At 43.4% G+C, this 19,791-nt stretch overlaps 1 protein-coding gene and 1 pseudogene across 2 annotated transcripts in view; one reads left to right on the top strand and one right to left on the bottom strand.

Moving 5' to 3' along the window:
• The window catches only part of CLIC5 (CLIC family member 5), a 164,184-nt gene that overhangs the window by 16,724 nt on the left and 127,669 nt on the right, over positions 1–19,791 (top strand). The window contains exon 1 of one of the 2 annotated variants that reach the window (XM_088023950.1): positions 13,073–13,154. The exons of the other annotated variant lie outside the window; for it this stretch is intronic. The gene's annotated coding sequence lies outside the window, so the exon portion shown is untranslated. Of the gene's footprint in view, positions 1–13,072; positions 13,155–19,791 lie in introns of those variants that run through there. 2 annotated transcript variants of the gene reach the window in all.
• Positions 1–19,791, bottom strand: part of LOC114204589 (10 kDa heat shock protein, mitochondrial pseudogene) — a 31,647-nt pseudogene that overhangs the window by 2,883 nt on the left and 8,973 nt on the right.

The raw sequence follows: 19,791 nt of genomic DNA on the forward strand, positions 1-19,791 counted from the left end.
TTCTCCTTTCTTTCCAAACATTGGCCCCTTGAATTCAGGTTTTAATCACAGTTTGGAATGTAGTCATTAAGTCCAACTGGACTAAAATCTAATGATAATGACACTGAAGTGATTTTGTGGGAGACAACCATAGCAAATATTTTGGCCTTCAGACAGAGGTTGCTTGCTGACCTTCCTTCTTTCCATTCTCTTTTAAAAGAATATGTTGTCACTTGCAAAGTCTCTATTTTGTACCTTTGAAAAGACAGGAAAACAGATGTCCCAGCTAATCCTTCACCAGCACAAGCCAGAAAGCAATGCCATCTTTTAACCTCTTCCCATTCAAATTCTGGTGATTCCATGAGATCCTCTGGAAAATCCTAGGAGTGGGCTTTACTATTCCCAAGAGGGAATCCTATTTTCAAGCTACCTTCCAGTACCCCTGCCCCAAGTGTCCAGAATGAATTTGTGTGTGAACTCTATTGTGTACATGGGGAAATGGGCTAACTGGAAGCTCTGCCCTCAGACGACACTCCCTCAAAAATATGAGACAACCTCCCACGTGAATGGGGCCTGAAACCCAGTGTTTTGAGCATGACAAAGATCTTGTGAAGACAAAGATTAGAAATCTGGGCTTTAAGCCATGCCTCACTTTTATGCTCAATAGCAGAGCCTTCCACATCCCTTCATGAGTCCACAAGTCAACAGAAGTGCCAGGCCTGTCACAAGCCATCAGCCTCCCATTATTGCCAAGGCTTGGTGCACAGCAGTAACAAGGCAACAGCCAAAATAAATAAGAGAATGCATTGTTTAGGAAACCACTAACGTTCTGAGGTTGCGATGATAACGATTGCATGGTAAATATGTGGGGTGGTGATGATGTTGTCCCTCTACAGAAACATTCTAGTCCTGTGCCTCTGGGGTGGCGGGAACAGAAGGCACAGTGTCAATAGTCTTCTTCTATTTGCAACCCCCTATAAACTGGCGTAGTTATCCTAGAACTGTGCTATTTGAAGCAATGCTCATTAGCCATATATGGTTCTTTAAATTTAAATTAGTTTACATGAAAAAATATTGGAGGTTCAGTTCCTCGGTCATGAGAGCCAGGGCTCAACAGCTATATGGGGCTAATGGCTACTGTATTGGAAAGTGCAGTTATGGAATATTGCTACTATTGCAGAAAGTTCTATAGGACGATGCTATCCTAGGGTGAGCTGGGTTCAGATCTGGCATGAATATCGATCTGCTGTGTGGTCACAGGCCTCTCTTTGAACTTTTATTCCTTTGTCTGAAAATAAGAGGGCGGGTGACTGGCTTTAGTGAGACAGAAGAGTGGTCATGCCCATAAAATAAAGAAATCACCAATGAAAATTATTCACATTAATAAATAGTACCTGTGCTACAAGTTCATAGGAATCAATTGGTTTAAACTGGTAACCGTTTAGGCAAAGCCCTTCACCTAATAATCAGCTCTTACGAATCTCAATAAAGCTGTCAATATCCATGGGCCAAGCCCAGGCTCACTGAAAGTCTCTCTGTGGCAAGAGCTATCCATCAAACCTGCAGTAACTTTGAGGATCAAAGTTCAACCACTAGGGCCGAATGGAGCATTAATCCTGAAACCCAGACACACAGAACAGGGTCCTTCTCTTTACTCAAGACAACTTGGCAAGTTAAAGCAGGGAAAGTTACCTGGGGTGGGGACATGGGTTGTTTACTGAGCAAATGTGAGGGTGAAGTTGAACAATTCTCTTTTGAGTATGGTATGTTCTTATTCTATAATAAAAATTTAATAACTGCGAGAATGAGTTTGTCAATTGCCTCCACCTGTCTATGCAACCTTTTCATCCCTTTCAAATCAAAGGTCAATTAATCTTTATTGAGCCTGCACTCTGTACCTCACGTGCTGATACAGTAAGAGATAGAAAAGCAGTCTAAGATGGGCTTCTTTCTGTGAGACTGTGACCAGCTGGCTCAGGGAGAAGGATGAACACTGTGAAGCATTTCGAAATTAATACAAGAGAAACAGTTTCTTTTTTTTTTTTTGCATTTAAAAAAAAATTTATTATGTTATGTTAGTCACCATACAATACATCATTAGTTTTTGATGTGGTGATCCACGATCCATTGTTTTCGTATAACACCCAGTGCTCCATGCAGTACGTGCCCTCCTTAATACCCATCACCGGCTAACCCATCCCCCCACCCCCCTTTCCTCTAAAACCCTGTTTGTTTCTCAGAGTCCATCGTCTCCCATGGTTCGTCTCCCCCTCCGATTTCCACCCCCTTCATTTTTCCCTTCCTTCTCCTGATGTCCTCCATGCTGTTCCTCATGTTCCACAAATAAGTGAAACCATATGATAATTGACTTAGAGAAACAGTTTCTAGAACATATGATGCACCGTACCAGGTAAGCACAGAAGGCATTCAGAGATGAATGAGGATTGGATTTATCTGGGAAGGCTTCATGGAGGAAGCAGGTCTTAAACTTTGAAGGAAATGTGGGCACTGGGGTAGCAGGTAAGGATCAGTGTCTCCTCTGTGCCTGGCTTAGTGCCAGATGTTGGGGATCCAGTGGTGAACAACAGGGGCACAGTTCCTGCTGCCAAAGAGTTAAAAAGACCAGTCTATCATTTCTTTGGTTCTCCTAAGAGAACAAGACCTTAGGAAATGCAGAGGAACTTTGTGGAGCCTTGCCTTGTCCTTACAATCTCAGGACACAGCTCCCCTGGCAAAAACAACCTTGAACTCCATCTGAATTATGATTGGCAGGAAGAGTCATCACTCCCAGATGTGAGGGAGCTGTGCACTGTAATGATTTTGGAGAGCATGCTGACTGAGATGTGATGATGAGGTGATTCTGGTTTCCCCAGGTTCTCAGTGGTTTCATGGCTTGAGATGAGGAAGGAATAGAACTTCCAAGCCTTGCCTTCTGGGTGGGCTCCTGTTCATGTCTTATTGTGACCCCATCATAACACTTATAAGATTTCCTATAAATTGCAAACTGCCATATGAGCTGGAAGGGCTCTGTCTGCTTGTTATAGGAACCATGACAGTGGTTTTAACAGTAGGGTTTATTTTTCATGTGTGGTGAGAGCCCAGGAGACTGGCTATTGGGGTGAGGTCAACCAACTCCATGGTGAGGTCTATAGCAGCCCTCCCTTCTTCTCAGTCATACGGGAGAGGGCACACTGTAGAACAGGGGCTGGATCCACCTTCCAGAAGGTCAAGCAGCTCCCTCAGCACCTGGAAAAAGCAGGGATATGTTCAGGAAGGTCGAAGGGTAATGCTCTTGCATAAATGACAAACCGTGCCTGCCACTTCCCCCTCAATGACCTTCTCCCCCGTGTTGCTGGGGCTTTTCTTTCCAATAAGCATCTTGTTTTAGGGCAAGAGGGATGACAATCCTGCTTTGCTTCCTCGCTCCCACTGCGAGCAGACCGGCAGCCTGGGAAGGCCGTGGACTTCTGAGTCAAACCCCAGCTCTCGTCCCAATGAGGTCATTTATAAACTAGTTGAACTAGGGTAAATCTCTTCACCTCTTGGAGCCTCATTTTCCATCCCTGCCCATGTCACAGACTTGCTTGGAAGATTAAACTGGTTATCTGACTCAATTCCTGGCATGCAGTGGGAGCTCACTCAAGTATCCGGGCAAGTTGGACTTATTATCACCTGCTCTAGAAGGAGCCACATTGCTGCTACTCAACTCCTCAGGCTAATGTCACATGAAGAAGGAGGCAAGATTTCCTCCAGCCTGAACTGACTCTGCCTATAGGGACAATATCATACCTTCTGAATTAATTTAAACACAAAAACAAATGAAAATAATACAAATAACACAAATGTGTATCTGTTTTAAACCCTAACACTGAGCTCAAATTGCTAAGTAATGTACAGTGTGGCCTTGTTCTTGAAATAGCTAAGACAGGCTGCACACTTCTGTAATAATCTCTCCAGGAAAATGGGGGAACAAGCTAATAATTGTCCATGACTGTGCTTGTATTTGTAAATGGTCTTAGTTGCAGACAAGAGAATCCACTCTAGCAGTTTAAGCAGAGAAGGATTTATTACAGAGCGTTAGGAAATTCACAGATTTCTCTGGGAGAGACCAGGCCAGGCTTAAGTGCTACACATCCAGAGACAAAGCAGCCTGGGGAAACCCGGAACCATACCTTGGGATGGTTCTAGAAGAAACCCCACTGCTGCTGTTCCTGCTGCTGGCATCTGTGACACTAGGGCGAGGAACTAAGCCTTCCACCAGACCTGCAGCCCAGAGAATGCAGCAACTCCGCCACAGTGCTTACTATAAGATCTCACATTCCATGCACACTGTACTACACGATACTCACTTCTGCCCAATCTGTCCTCATACATAATGCATTTGTTTAGTGGAAATGAGCACATCTAGACCATAGCTGCAAGGGAGTCTAAGAAATACAATTTTTTTTGGGGGGTGGGTGTCTCTATAGTACAGGAAGCAATGCCAGGAGGGTTTGGAAAGATTTGATTTGAGCCCCTTTGCAATATCTATCACAGAGCCAAGTTCACCTCCTTAGTAAAAAGACTTCCCTGGTCCCCTCCCTCTCAGACCCAGTGGCTCTGTCCAGGCTGTGCCGTGGCATTTTGCACATATTCCAGATATTGCCCCCATGACATTCAGTCATCACTGCTTGCTCCCACAAAGGTTTTCCTTGTTAAAGGAAATCTTGGAGTAGTGGGAAAAGCATGGAATTTAAAGTTAGAATGGAGTTCAAATATCAGATGTATTATTTACTAACTCTTTAACCTTGAAGGAAATTGATTGACATCCCTGATAGCCAATATCTCTATTTGGAGAATATGGTATGATATGCACGACAGAGGCTTGTTATGGAGAGTGAAGTGCTTAACTGAATCACAGATATGTGGCATGGGCTCAATAGATGGAAAATTCTTTCTAAATTTTCTAATCGTTAAGAACAGAGATCATTTTACTTTAATTTAAATTTGTGTCTCCAGGTAATTTATATTTAGCATCTACTATAGGCCAGGAATTCTACTAGGTACTAAAATGATAAAAATGAACAAGAATCTCACAAACACTCAACATAGGTGGGAAGAGTAACACACACACACACACACACACACACACACACACTCACACTCCTTGACCATGCAAGGTGACAAGGTGCAGCAAAAGAGTGGTTGATCATTCGGGAGGAGGCAGGAGGCCCAGGAAGATTTCACAGTTCAGCACATGACCTGGATTCTAAAGGTCGTAGGAGCCCAGTTTGGGCAGGGAAGAGGAAGGTAGGCTGGTAGCAGTGGCAATAGTCTGAAGGTATTTGGAATCAGCTAGTGGTTCAGAGATTGTGTTACAAGAAGTAGTGAGTAAATGATACTCAAAATGAAGCTTAGGGCCCTACTGTGGAAAGTTTTGTGTGCTGAACAAAGAAAGTTGGATTTTACCTTGTGGTTAATGGGGAGTCATGAAAAATTAAGCAGAATAGTGATTGATTACATTTGAATAGCTATGAAACTCTGATACAATAAGGAGGATGAAAGCTGGTAGACCAGTTAGCTGGCTAAGACGAACAGTCAACATTATATCACAAGTGAGAGGTGATGAGAGTCATACTAATACAAAGAACAATGAAAAACAAGCAGTCAGTGAAAATTATTTAGGGGATAGAACATCTGAGACTGAGTACCTATTTGGATGTGGAAGACCATGTGGAATGTGACACTATAGACTAACGAGGAGAAAGTTTGGGTGAAGGGAGGTGTTTTCAACATTTTAATGTGCCTTGGCTTATATAGGTTGATGTGTCCAATAGGCAGACAGACATATGGGTGTAGAAAGAGGAACAAGATTAGCTGGAGAGATATCACTGGCATGTAGAAATAACAGCTGTAGTAATTGGTGTAAAGAAGTTCATACCAAGAGAGTAAAGACCCCAATAAAGTCAGTATGCACATTGTTCATAATGGTGTGCTGGTAAACGATTAGCAACAGGTTCTCTGGGGAGAAAAGTCTTAATTTTTAGTATTTGCTTGTCTCCATAGTACAAATATTCCCACCGAAGCCAATTTCAAGCTGCCAGTGTGGCATCACTGAACAGCAAGTTGGGAGGAGATGTTGGCTCTCATAACACAGTTGGCTCTCATAAGCTGGGACAGCCCATTCCACACATCACTAATTATGTAGGTTGTACCTCATGCAAGGGTGCTTGGCTAAGGGAGGTAGGGCTGGCATCCAACCAAGTCTACCCAAGAAACCAGTTGTCTGTAGGGCTGCTTCTGTAGGAAGGGGGTACATTGTTCTACTTTGTTGGCCTAGCGAGGCCATCTTTTTCTTTTTTTCTTTAATTTTTTTATTGTTATGTTAATCACCATATATTACATAATTTGTTTTGGTGTAGTGTTCCATGATTCATTGTTTGTTCATAACACCCAGTGCTCCATGCAGAATGTGCCCTCTTTAATACCCATCACCAGGCTAACCCATCCCCCTACCCTCCTCCCCTCCAGAAACCTCAGTTTGTTTTTCAGAGTCCATCATCTCTCCTGGTTCGTCTCCCCCTCTGACTTACTCCCCTTCATTCTTCCTCTCCTGCTATCTTCTTCTTTTTCTTTTTTCTTAAAATATGTTGCGTTATTGGTTTCAGAAGTACAGATCTGTGATTCAACAGTCTTACACAATTCACAGCGCTCACCATAGCACATATCTTCCCCAATGTCTATCACCCAGCCACCCCATCCCTCCCACCCCCGACCACTCCAGCAACCCTCAGTTTGTTCCTGAGATTAAGAATTCCTCATATCAGTGAGGTCATATGATACATGTCTTTCTCTGATTGACTTATTTCACTCAGCATAACACCCTCCAGTTCCATCCACGTCGTTGCAAATGGCAAGATCTCATTCCTTTTGATGGCTGCATAATATTCCATTGTGTATATATACCACTTCTTCTTTATCCATTCATCTGTCGATGGACATCTTGGCTCTTTCCACGGTTTGGCTATTGTGGACATTGCTGCTATAAACATTGGGGTGCACGTACCCCTTCGGGTCCCTACATTTGTATCTTTGGGGTAAATACCCAGTAGTGCAATTGCTGGATCGAACGGCATTCCCACCAACAGTGTAGGAGGGTTCCCCTTTCTCCACATCCCCGCCAACATCTGTCGTTCCCTGACTTGTTAATTTTAGCCATTCTGACGGGTGTGAGGTGGTATCTCATTGAGGTTTTGATTTGGATTTCCCTGATGCCGAGCGATGTTGAGAACTTTTTCATGTGTCTGTTGGGCATTTGGATGTCTTCTTTGGAAAAATGTCTGTTCACGTCTTCTGCCCATTTCTTGATTGGATTATTTGTTCTTTGGGTGTTGAGTTTGATAAGTTCTTTATAGATTTTGGATACTAGCCCTTTATCTGCTATGTCATTTGCAAATATTTTCTCCCATTCTGTCAGTTGTCTTTTGGTTTTGTGGACTGTTTCTTTTGCTGTGCAAAAGCTTTTTATCTTGATGAAATCCCAATAGTTCATTTTTGCCCTGGCTTCCTGTGCCTTTGGTGATGTTTCTAGGAAAAAGTTGCTGTGGCTGAGGTCGAAGAGGTTGCTACCTGTGTTCTCCTTTAGGATTTGGATGGACTCCTGTCTCACGTTTAGGTCTTTCAACCATTTGGAGTCTATTTTTGTGTGTGGTGTAAGGAAATGGTCCAGTTTCATTCTTCTGCATGTGGCTCTCCAATTTTCCCAACACCATTTGTTGAAGAGACTGTCTTTTTTCCACTGGACATTCTTTCCTGCTTTGTCAAAGATGAGTTGACCAGAGAGTTGAGGGTCCATTTCTGGGCTCTCGATTCTGTTCCATTGATCTATGTGTCTGTTTTTGTGCCAGTACCATACTGTCTTGATGATGACAGCTTTGTAATAGAGCTGGAAGTCCGGAATTGTGATGCCGCCAGCTTTGCTTTTCTTTTTCAATATTCCTCTGGCTATTCGGGGTCTCTTCTGGTTCCATACAAATTTTAGGATTATTTGTTCCATTTCTTTGAAAAAAGTGGATGGTATTTTGATGGGGATTGCATTGAATGTGTAGATTGCTCTAGGTAGCATTGACGTCTTCACAATGTTGGTTCTTCCAATCCATGAGCATGGAACGTTTTCCATTTCTTTGTGTCTTCTTCAATTTCTTTCCTGAGTATTTTATAGTTTTCTGAGTACAGATCCTTTGCCTCTTTGGTTAAATTTATTCCTAGGTATCTTATGGTTTTGGGTGCAATTGTGAATGGGATCGACTCCTTGATTTGTCTCTCTTCTGTCTTGTTGTTGGTGTATAGGAATGCCACTGATTTCTGTGCATTGATTTTATATCCTGCTACTTGACTGAATTCCTGTATGAGTTCTAGCAGTTTTGGGGTGGAGTCTTTTGGGTTTTCCACATAAAGTATCAAATCATCTGCAAAGAGTGAGAGTTTGACTTCCTTTTTGCCGATTTGGATGCCTTTGATTTCTTTTTGTTGTCTGATTGCTGTGGCTAGGACTTCTAATACTACGTTGAATAGCAGTGGTGAGAGTGGACATCCCTGCCGCGTTCCTGACCTTAGAGGAAAAGCTCTCAGCTTTTCCCCATTGAGAATGATATTCGCTGTAGGTTTTTTGTAGATGGCTTTTATGATATTGAGGTATGTACCCTCTATCCCTATACTCTGAAGAGTTTTGATCAAGAAAGGATGCTGTACTTTGTCAAATGCTTTTTCTGCATCTATTGAGAGGATCATATGATTCTTGTTCTTTCTTTTGTTAATGTATTGTATCACGTTGATTGATTTGCGGATGTTGAACCAGCCTTGCAGCCCAGGGATAAATCCTACTTGGTCGTGGTGAATAATCCTTTTAATGTACTGTTGGATCCTATTGGCTAGTATTTTGGTGAGAATTTTTGCATCCATGTTCATCAAGGATATTGGTCTGTAATTCTCCTTTTTGATGGGATCTTTGTCTGGTTTTGGGATCAAGGTAATGGAGGCCTCATAAAATGAATTTGGAAGTTTTCCTTCCATTTCTATTTTTTGAAACAGTTTCAGAGAATAGGTATTAATTCTTCTTTAAATGTCTGATAGAATTCCCCTGGGAAGCCATCTGGCCCTTGGGCTTTTGTTTGTTGGGAGATTTTTGATGACTGCTTCAATTTCCTTAGTGGTTATAGGTCTGTTCAGGTTTTCTATTTCTTCCTGGTTCAGTTTTGGTAGTTGATACATCTCTAGGAATGCACCCATTTCCTCCAGGTTATCTAATTTGCTGGCATAGAGTTGCTCATAATATGTTCTTAGAATTGTTTGTATTTCTTTGGTGTTGGTTGTGATCTCTCCTCTTTCATTCATGATTTTGTTGATTTGGGTCATTTCTCTTTTCTTTTTGATCAGTCTGGCCAGGGGTTTATCAATCTTGTTAATTCTTTCAAAGAACCAGCTCCTAGTTTCGTTGATCTGTTCTACTGTTCTTTTGGTTTCTATTTCATTGATTTCTGCTCTGATCTTTATTATTTCTCTTCTCCTGCTGGGTTTAGGCTTTATTTGCTGTTCTTTCTCCAGCTCCTTTAGGTGTAGGGTTAGGTTGTGTATTTGAGACCTTTCTTGTTTCTTGAGAAAGGCTTGTATTGCTATATACTTTCCTCTCAGGACTGCCTTTGCTGTATCCCAAAGATTTTGGACAGTTGTGTTTTCATTTTCATTGGTTTCCATGAATTTTTTTAATTCTTCTTTAATTTCCTGGTTGACCCATTCATTCTTTAGTAGGATGCTCTTTAGCCTCCATGTATTTGAGTTCTTTCTGACTTTCCTCTTGTGATTGAGTTCTAGTTTCAAAGCATTGTGGTCTGAAAATATGCAGGGAATGATCCCAATCTTTTGGTACCGGTTGAGACCTGATTTGTGACCTAGGATGTGATCAATTCTGGAGAATGTTCTATGGGCACTAGAGAAGAATGTGTATTCCGTTGCTTTGGGATGGAATGTTCTGAATATGTCTGTGAAGTCCATTTGGTCCAGTGTGTCATTTAAAGTCTTTATTTCCTTGTTGATCTTTTGCTTAGAGGATCTGTCCATTTCAGTCAGGGGGGTGTTAAAGTCCCCCACTATTATTGTATTGTTGTCAATGTGTTTCTTTGCTTTTGTTATTAATTGCCTTATATAATTGGCTGCTCCCATGTTCGGGGCATAGATATTTACAATTGTTAGATCTTCTTGTCGGATAGACCCTTTAAGTAGGATATAGTGTCCTTCCTCATCTCTTATTACAGTCTTTGTTTTAAAATCTAGTTTGTCTGATATAAGGATTGCCACCCCAGCTTTCTTTTGGTGTCCATTAGCATGGTAAATGGTTTTCCACCCCCTCACTTTCAATCTGGGGGTGTCTTTGGGTCTCAAATGAGTCTCTTGCAGACAGCATATGGATGGGTCTTGTTTTTTAATCCAATCTGATAGCTTGTGTCCTTTGATTGGGGCATTGAGCCCATTTACATTCAGGGTAACTATTGAAAGGTATGAATTTAGTGCCATTGTATTGCCTGTAAGGTGACTGTTACTGTATGTTGTCTGTGTTCCTTTCTGATCTTTGCTGCTTTTAGGCTCTCTCTTTGCTTAGAGGACCCCTTTCAATATTTCTTGGAGGGCTGGTTTCGTGTTTGCAAATTCCTTTAGTTTTTGTTTGTTCTGGAAGCTTTTTATCTCTCCTATTTTCAATGACAGCCTAGCTGGATATAGTATTCTTGGCTGCATATTTTTCTCGTTTAGTGCTCTGAAGATATCTTGCCAGTCCTTTCTGGCCTGCCAGGTCTCTGTGGATAGGTCTGTTGCCAATCTAATATTTTTACCATTGTAGGTTACATATCTCTTCTCCCGAGCTGCTTTCAGGATTTTCTCTTTGTCTCTGAGACTCGTAAGTTTTACTATTAGATGTCGGGGTGTTGACCTGTTTTTATTGATTTTGAGAGGGGTTCTCTGTGCCTCCTGGATTTTGATGCCTGTTTCCTTCCTCACATTAGGGAAGTTCTCTGCTATTATTTGCTCCAATATACCTTCTGCCCCTCTCTCTCTTTCTTCTTCTTCTGGGATCCCAATTATTCTAATGTTGTTTCATCTTATCGAATCAGTTATCTCTCGAATTCTGCCCTCATGATCCTGTAGTTGTTTCTCCCTCTTTTTCTCAGCCTCTTTACTTTCCATCATTTGGTCTTCTATATCACTGAGTCTCTCTTCTGCCTCATTTATCCTAGCAGTTAGTGCCCCCATTTTTGATTGCACCTCATCAATAGCCTTTTTGATTTCGACTTGGTTAGATTTTAGTTCTTTTATTTCTCCAGAAAGGGTTTCTCTAATAACTTCCACGCTTTTTTCAAGCCCAGCTAGTATCTTTAAAGTCATGATTCTGAACTCTAGGTCCGACATCATACTAATGTCCGTATTGAGTAGGTCCCTGGCTGACGGTACTACCTCTTGTTCTTTTTGCTGAGGTGATTTTTTTCGTCTTGTCATTTTGTCCAGAGGAGATGAATGAGAGAACAAAATGCTAACAGGTTTACAACGTCCCCAGCAAATATACTGTATACAAATCAGAAAAGACCTGAAACCAGGGGAAAAGAAAGGGAAAGAGAGAAAAAAGAAAGAGAAAAAAAAAGAAAAAAAAAAGATAAAAACAAAAACAGAACAATACAAAAAAAGCAGAATGTGATCAAATATGATCAGGCTAGTGCATAGATCAGTGCCACACACTAGATTTTGGGCGTATTTTGGTCTGTTAGAAAAAAGTGCCTCCTAAAATTTTAAAGGAAGAAAGACATATATGTACAAAATAAGGGTTGATACAATGAAGGGATAGAAGATGACTGTAAAGATGAAAATTATAAAAGATTTTATAAAAGGACTTGATAAGATAAGAAGTTGTTTGAAAAAAGAAAGAAGATTAAAAAAAAAAAAGAAAAAAGGGAGAGAATGTGATCAGGCAGGAGACTAGAACAGAACCATACACTAGTGATTTAGGGTATATTTTTATCTGTTAGAAGAAACTGTATCTCAAAATTTTAAAGAGAGAACAACTTATATATATATGCCAAAAATAAGGGTAAGTACTATGAATGGGTAAAATATGACTCTAAAAATAAAAAATAAAAAATGTTTTTTTTTTAAAAAAAGAGATTGATAAGATGTTCATTGAAAAGGGAAAAAGAAAAAGAAAAAAAAACAGTTAACAAAAATTAACTTTGATGAACTAATGAATCATGGTAAAAAAAAGCCATGAATTCTATGTGCAGTATTCCCCTAGCGCTGGAGATCTCCCGTTCTCCTTGATCGGTAAACTTGGTCTTGGCTTGCTGGCTGTTCGGGCTGATCTTCTGGGGGAGGGGCCTGTTGCTGTGGTTTCCAAATGTCTTTGCCAGAGGCTGAATTGCCCTGCCCTTGTCGGTCCGGGCTAAGCAAGCTGCTCGGGTTTGATCTCAGGAGCTTTTGTTCCCTGCAAGCTCTCCATACAGCCTTGGAGGACCAGGGTGAAAATGGTGGCCTCCCAATCTCCACCCGGAGGAGCTGAGAACTCGGGGCCCCGCTCCTCAGTGCGCCCCCAGAGAAAAGCAGTCACTCCCTTGTCCCTGGTCTCCGGCCGCACTCCGTGCTCACCCGGCCTGTGACCGAGCGTTTGTATCTCTGGCACCCGACCCCGTGTGGAGTCTCCAAGCCCAGCAGATCCCTGCGGTGCGTTCCCGCGCTGCTCCTCCCCGGGAAGGAAGGGGAGTCTCCCCGGATCTGCTGCCTGTTGGGTCCCTGCTGTAGGAGCAGTGGCCCGACTGGGCCGCGGATCACAGTTTATGGCCACCCCAAGCTGAGAGCCCGCGCCTCAGCTCCGTCTCTGCAGCCGGCTTCCCCGCTCCGACACCTGGGAGCTCTGGCACACTCAGGCTCCCCCGGTCTTTCTGTGACCCCGAGGGTCCTGAGACCACACTGTCCCGGGAGGATTCCACCCCCTGCTTAGCCACTGCAGCGACGTCCCTCAGCGGAGCCGACTTCTAAAAGGTCCGATTTTGTGCTCCGCGGCTCTAGCACTTGCCAGAAGCGGCCGGCGGACGCCCCCTCCCCCGCCGTCTAGCCTCCCGAATATCGCCTCGGATTCACTTCTCCGCACGTCCTACCTTCCAGTAAGTGGTCGCTTCTCTGTTCAGAGAGTTGTTGCTACTCTCCTCTTTGATCTCCTGTTGAGTTCGTAGGTGTTCAGAATGGTTTGATCCCTATTCAGCTGAATTCCTGAGACCAGACGAAATCTAGGTCTCCTACTACTCCGCCATCTTGCTCCGTCCCCCGAGGCCATCTTTTTCTAACTCTGAACCCAGAATCCAAGAAAGCTAAGGATGGAGGGTTGAGGAACACTAACATTTAGGCAAAGGGGAAAGAAGATGCACCAAAATGAAACAAAACAAAAAGAATGGGCAGAGAAGGCTCAAATCCAAGCCTTTTCCCTTTCTAGCTGGATGGCCTTGGGCAAATTACTTTAGATTCAGTTTCACCATTTTAAAAAAATTGTGGGAAAATGCACCTAACGTAAAATTTAACATCTTAACCATCTTTTAAGTGTATTGTTCAGTGGCATTAAATACATTCACACTGTCATGCTGTAGCACCACCACTGTGTACCCACAGAATTCTTATCATCTTGCAAAACAGAAACTCTGTGACCATTAAATACTAACTCTCCATTCCCCTTCCCCCAGCCCTTGTCAACCACCATTCTGCTTCTTGTCTCGATGAGTTAAGCTATTCTAGAGACTTCATATAAGTAGAATTATACAGTAAGTTTCACCCTTTTAAAAATGAGAATAACAATATCTTCCTTGTGAGGTGATTGTGAAGATCCCAACTAAACACAGAAAGCCTTTCACGCATACCCAGAGAAGGCAATCAATAGAGGACAGCTATCATTTTTCACATGTTAAAGATGCTGGTTGGATTGTTACGGGCAACACACAGATGACTAACATCAAGGACTTCAAGGACTTTCAGCTCAGGAGGAAAGATTTCATATTTACAAGTAACTATTACTCAGTCAGAAAGTGGGGAAAAAAAGTCCTTTGCAGAAAAGGAAGAATTTCTTTGAAGGATTTGGTCAAGTGGAAATAGTGAATGGGACACTCTGGGAAGAGGGACTATACATGTAAGGGTATTGTATCAGTCAGTTCAGGCTGTGTAACAAAATACCACACACTGGGAGGTTTTACAACAGCCATTTATGTTCTCACAGTCCTGGAGCCTAGAAATCTAAGGTCCAGGTGCCAGCATGGTGGGTCTGGTGACTGCTTTCTTCGTGGCTTATGGATGGCAGCGTTTTCTCAGTGTCCTCACAAGAAGGAGAGTGAGCTCTCTGGTGTCGTCTCTTATAAGGACACTAATCTTATCGGTTCAGCGCCCCACCTTTATGACCTCCTTTAACCTTAACTATGTCCTTCTAGGCCCCATCTCTAAATACAACCACACTGGGACTCTGGGCTTCAACATATGAATTTTGAGAGGACACAAACATTCAGTCCATAACAGACCCGGAGGTAGGAACTACTTTTATAGGGCACATTCAATGACACAGTTTGGCTGGAGAATCAGGGGGGCTGAAGGTAGAAGCATGGAGAAACAAAATGACACCTGGGGATTGTGCTGGACTGCAAGAAGGCCTGGAATAGCAGTTAAGATTTATAAAGTGTATTTTGTTTGCAGCAGGGAGTTTCCGAGGGTTTTGAACTAGGAAGTTGCAAGGTCAGAACTGTGCTTTGGGAAGATGATTTTTAGCGGGGGGGGGGGGGGGTAGTTTAGGGCCACTCCTGCCCCTATTATCTTGGAGCAGGGAAGGAAGTGTCAGGGCTCACAGATTAAATACCTAGCTCAGAATCTCCAAACCAGGTCTTTTAAGTGGCTTTCCTGAATGCCAGTCCGTGTCCTGTTTGACTGGTAAGGAAGGAACATGTCGTTTGGGGCACAGACCCTGGGTGACCCTTGGGAAAAATCAGCATGGGGGGGGTCCTCCCTGGACCTCCCTCACCCAAGACTTTCCAAGCATCAATCAACCCCAAAGCAAAACAGTCCCCTTGATCTCAGCGAAAGGGTTTGAACGGCCACTCTGGATCTCCTGACCAAAATAACTTGGCCCATTTCTTGCTGACTGCTGAGTACACAGGGCAGCCACCTGATCTCGGCTTTCATGAAGGAGGTATCTAGTTCTCGGAGTTGCAAATTGTCAAATCTCAACTAGACAGCCCTTCAGGGCAAGATTACAGAACAAAATGCCTCTCCCCCGGGGCGGAAGTTCTCGTCAGCCTCTTGAGGCAATCGGTCCCAGCAGCCACTGCGGACGAGCAACTAAAAATAGCCACAGTATAAAACCCCAGCCCCAGGCGCGTTGGAGGAAACAGTTCACGGAGTAGAGAAACAGAGACTGCGCTCAAGCGTTGCCTGGTGTTTCCCAGCACATCATCAGACGTGATGTGTGCCCTGAAATCACTAACGCTGACCTCAGCAATTAAAGTGGATTGACTGGGTGTGATCGGAGGCCCTTTGCTAATGATGCCAGGCTCGGAGATTATCTAGAGGAGCTCCTCCGGTTGTGAGTGAGAACAGTGAGGCCGTCCCCCACGCAGTCCCCCGTCACTCTTCCATCTCCTTTGATTTGTGCACACACACGGATGGAACATGGCTCGATTCCTCACTTGATTCTGTGCCAAGTCAGCGGCACCTCCTGCTGCTCTTTTCCTTTATCCTCCTGGTTCCTCTGTACCCCTGGCCTTGCACTTGACTGTTTTCCTCTGGGCCACTAGCCTGGCGGCCAGCTCCGGGGCCAGGGACTCTGCCTGTCTGGGGCTGGCCCCTGAAGTGTGGTACTGAGTGAGCGGTGTGTCGGCTATGGCCCTGCTCTCTGTATCCTCTGACCTTTCTTTCCATAACCCCAATTCATTGGATAGTGTTCCTTCTGGGTTTGGCCTCTGCCTCTTGTTATTTCTCTCCTACTATCTGTCTTTGTTTTTCTCTGTGTTCTGAAATAAACTCTTAATTCTCCAGCTCTTCGATTAGATTTTTCATTTTGGGCAGACACATTCTTTAATCCCTAATAACTCTGGTCTTATTTTCTAAATGTTCCTTTTCCAAAGCTTCCCACGCTACCTGATGAAGGCAGAGAGACAGAGGAGGTCAAATCAACCATCCTCGCTTCTGGGTAAGCAGGAAAGGAGTCGGTCTCCAAATGCCGGAGGGAGCAAGGCTTTACCCTGGTGATGCCACACCCCCACTGGAAGCATGAGCTCTTCCCCAGCTCCTCAGAGGGCTTCCTGAGGAGGAGAACCTTCCATCGCGAGCCTGGAGGTAAATGCCACCTCCAACTGGCGGTGGCAGTGGCTGTCATCTAGTATAGCTGTTCCAAGTGAGTCACTTCACTTGAACCCCACATTGAGCCTTCCACCCAATGGCCCCATCCAAGCCCACAGCTTCTCCGGGGGCCTGGAAGGGACCATGACCCCACCTCCTCTGCAGCCACCTTGGGATTTATTCTGGGCTATAGCTTTCTCTGTCATCTCTCATCAGTCAATATGCTCCCAGCTGCCTTCTCTCCTCCAGAAGTTTGTCTAAATCCCTTGTTTGTTGGTGACCCTGTCTCATTTTCTTATTCTTGGGAGATTATTCTTTTTCATACTGCTGTATTGCTTTTCAGCAGGATCTCAGGAGGGTCTGTGGGCAGAAACCTGTCAATAATACTTCATTGCACAAAGTGTTCTAAATATAAATATAACATAACTGATTTGACTGCAAGATTTTCTTTTTCTCAGGGAAACCTCATTATGCTAGTGTTTCATGAAGTACACTGTGGACAATACTGGACTAATTTACTGGTATCATGCTGGTCCTGGGACTTAAATGCGTGAGACATTAGCAATGTTTGCTGAATGTATGAGTCCTCAATACCACCCCCATCCCACCCAAGGAACAGGCTTACTTACTACGAAGTAAGCCATGATGCCTAGGCTCAGATAGTGAGTACAGTGGAGAGAACACGCTGAATTGATAGCCCCTGGGTGCTGTAAGGCAAATTCATGTATCTGAGTCCCAATTTCTGGATCTATGACATAGGAATAATATCTCCTCTCCCTACTTGGTAAGGCACTCATAAGTATCAAAAGAAAATATGTGAGGCAATATCTTATAAAATGTAAAACACTAAAATACAAGGAATTATTGTGGTGAACTTCAGTTACCATGTCACAGGAGTTAGGGCATAAAAGGGAAAGACGTTTGAGCATTCTTTAAACATATCGTATGGCTGGTTACCTTGTCATCCTACATTTATAGATGGCCCCAGCCACAGGTCACAGGGGGAGGATTTGGGGAAAAAAGGGAGAGACACCCTAACTGCTTAAATGGCTTGTACTTAGAGCTAAATCAAGACTTTATCCTTACTTTGCAAGTGAGGACCCTAAGGTAGAGAAACAGAGACTCAGAGATCTTTAGGTTCGCAGAGGATCATGGATGTCATTTGATCCGACTTGCTTGTTTTAGATACATAGAAACTATGACCCAGAGAGGTTAAATAATTCGCCCCCCATCGAACTGATATAACGGTAGAGGCAGGGCTCCAAGGTCAACATATCTCAACCTAACAAACATTTACTGAGCCTCCAGCTCTGGTTTACCACTGTCCCTGCAGAAGCTCACAAGTGCTCCGGAGGGGCGAGGAACAGCAAACACTAACTAGTGGAGAGCTGATAATTACAGAGCAACGTTCAGTTAAGTGTTCTAGGAGTTCAGAGAAGAGCCGTTGTTGATCGCTGAGATAGAAACGTTTTTGGTAGTTGGTATTGTCAGAAATTCTACCCCTTCACCTCAGAGATTCCTTGGTGAGATTACATATACAAAACACCCATACCTATAGATATATATAACACACCCACACATATTATAGCTATAATACACACACTTTTAATTTATATATGCATATATAAATATACCTACTTTTTATTTTTATATACGTATATAATATGATTTGGGGAGGCTGTCACTCTTATTTCTTCTTTTTGTTATCTTTGGAATACTTTGAGGTATGTAAGATGCAAGGGGAAGAATCTGTTGTCCATGTCAAGGGCAGTTTCTTGACCTTAAAAACTACAAGAGAAAAGGGGACCTACTAGCAGAGTGCTTTCTACCTGAAATATATTTGCTCTCACCAAAGCCAAAGTGTCTCAGAGCCCATATTCCTTTCATGGCAAGGGAGTAGAAAAACACCCATTTTCCTGGCAACAATGTTTATTTACTATTGAAATATTATCCCTGTGTTTGGAAAGCCCCATGCATCTATTAGTATTCTAATTTCTGAAGTTTATAGAGCCGTAAATTGGTTTGGCATCTGTTACTAACACTGCCCTCAGATGGAATGATTCAATCTTGGCAATTAGTGGGCACTGTCTCCCATTAGCAGGAGTAACAAAATAATGTGGTTGAATATCTCAGGATGCCAAGTTCATTTTGTGTTTGGACAAATGGCATTTTGTCTTGGTTTCTATTTCTTAGAAGATTTTTTTTTTTTTTAAGAGAAGGAGGGGTTGCTGGAGGGGCAGAGGGATAGAGAGAATCTTAAGCAGGTTCCATGCCCAGCACAGAGCCCAATGTAGAGTTTGATCCCAGGACCCTGAAATCATGACCTGAGCCGAAATCAAAAGTTGGATGCTCAACCGACTGAGCCACCCAGGTGCCCCAGAAGATCTTTTTAAAAAGTCTCCCCTATTTTATTTCTGTTGGAAAATTCAATTTAACCAGAACCAGATCACGGGGGCACTCAGCAGGGTAAAGGCTGGATGGACCTCTCTGTAGGACTCTGTCCACAATGTAAGGACCGTTATTTTCAGTTGAGTAGATGAACTTTGGTAGCTCCACATAAGGCTGTGATCCCAGGGACTCATGGGGATCCAGAGGAACATAGAGAAGGATCAAAAGGCAACTAAGTAACCAGCCTGCTAACATCCATGTGGCTCAGCAATGGTTTGCTGTTGAGGATATGCATAGGCACTAGCCATGGTGTGATCTCCTATGACTGGTGATTGTTTCCGAAGCCATATACCGCAGAACACCGGTCCCTTGATACACTCCACAAAAACTGGATTGTACGGCTAAAGAAATTTGAGAAACATTACCTACTACTTCCTCCTCTTACAGAACTGCAGTGCACACTGGCCTCTGAAAGGAGCAGAAAAATCAGTCAAGAAAACTTGAACTTGTTTAAACCAGCGTTGCCCAACGTTTTGGAAATAGTAACGATAACCTCCCATTCGGTGGAATTGATGCAGCCTGAGCTTTCTGACTGAGGCTATTTAACAGAACACATCAAAAACTAATTTGATGACAAAGAAGAGACAACTTTAGTCTATGTGGAATCTACAGTTTTTGCCCCTGAGATGACTTAGCCTACCCAATGTTTGCTACTTGTTGAAGTTAGGTCTGCTTCTCTTGTAAACAGTTTGATGGCTCTTGCCTGGACCAGAAGGCTATATTGAAATCAGGACCCATACCTGTGCCCGTTGGCCTCCAAAGTCCAGATCTTTAACTGTATGTTAGTCTGCTTGACATCTGAGTGCTTTAAAAGTCCTCTTTGGGGGCACCTGGGTGGCTCAGTTGGTTAAGTGTCTGCCTTCAGCTCAGGTCATGATCCCATGGTCCTGGGATCCAGCCCCGCATTGGGCTCCCCACTCACCAGGGAGTCTGCTTCTCCTTCTCCCTCTGCCTGCTCCCCAATCCACCGCCTGTGCTCATGCTCAC

The sequence above is a fragment of the Eumetopias jubatus genome, unplaced genomic scaffold, assembly GCF_037043125.1.
Source record: "Eumetopias jubatus isolate StellerSeaLion01/CBP00866 unplaced genomic scaffold, mEumJub1_p1.0 scaffold_6, whole genome shotgun sequence".
In the NCBI taxonomy this organism is placed as follows: Eukaryota; Metazoa; Chordata; class Mammalia; order Carnivora; family Otariidae; genus Eumetopias; species Eumetopias jubatus.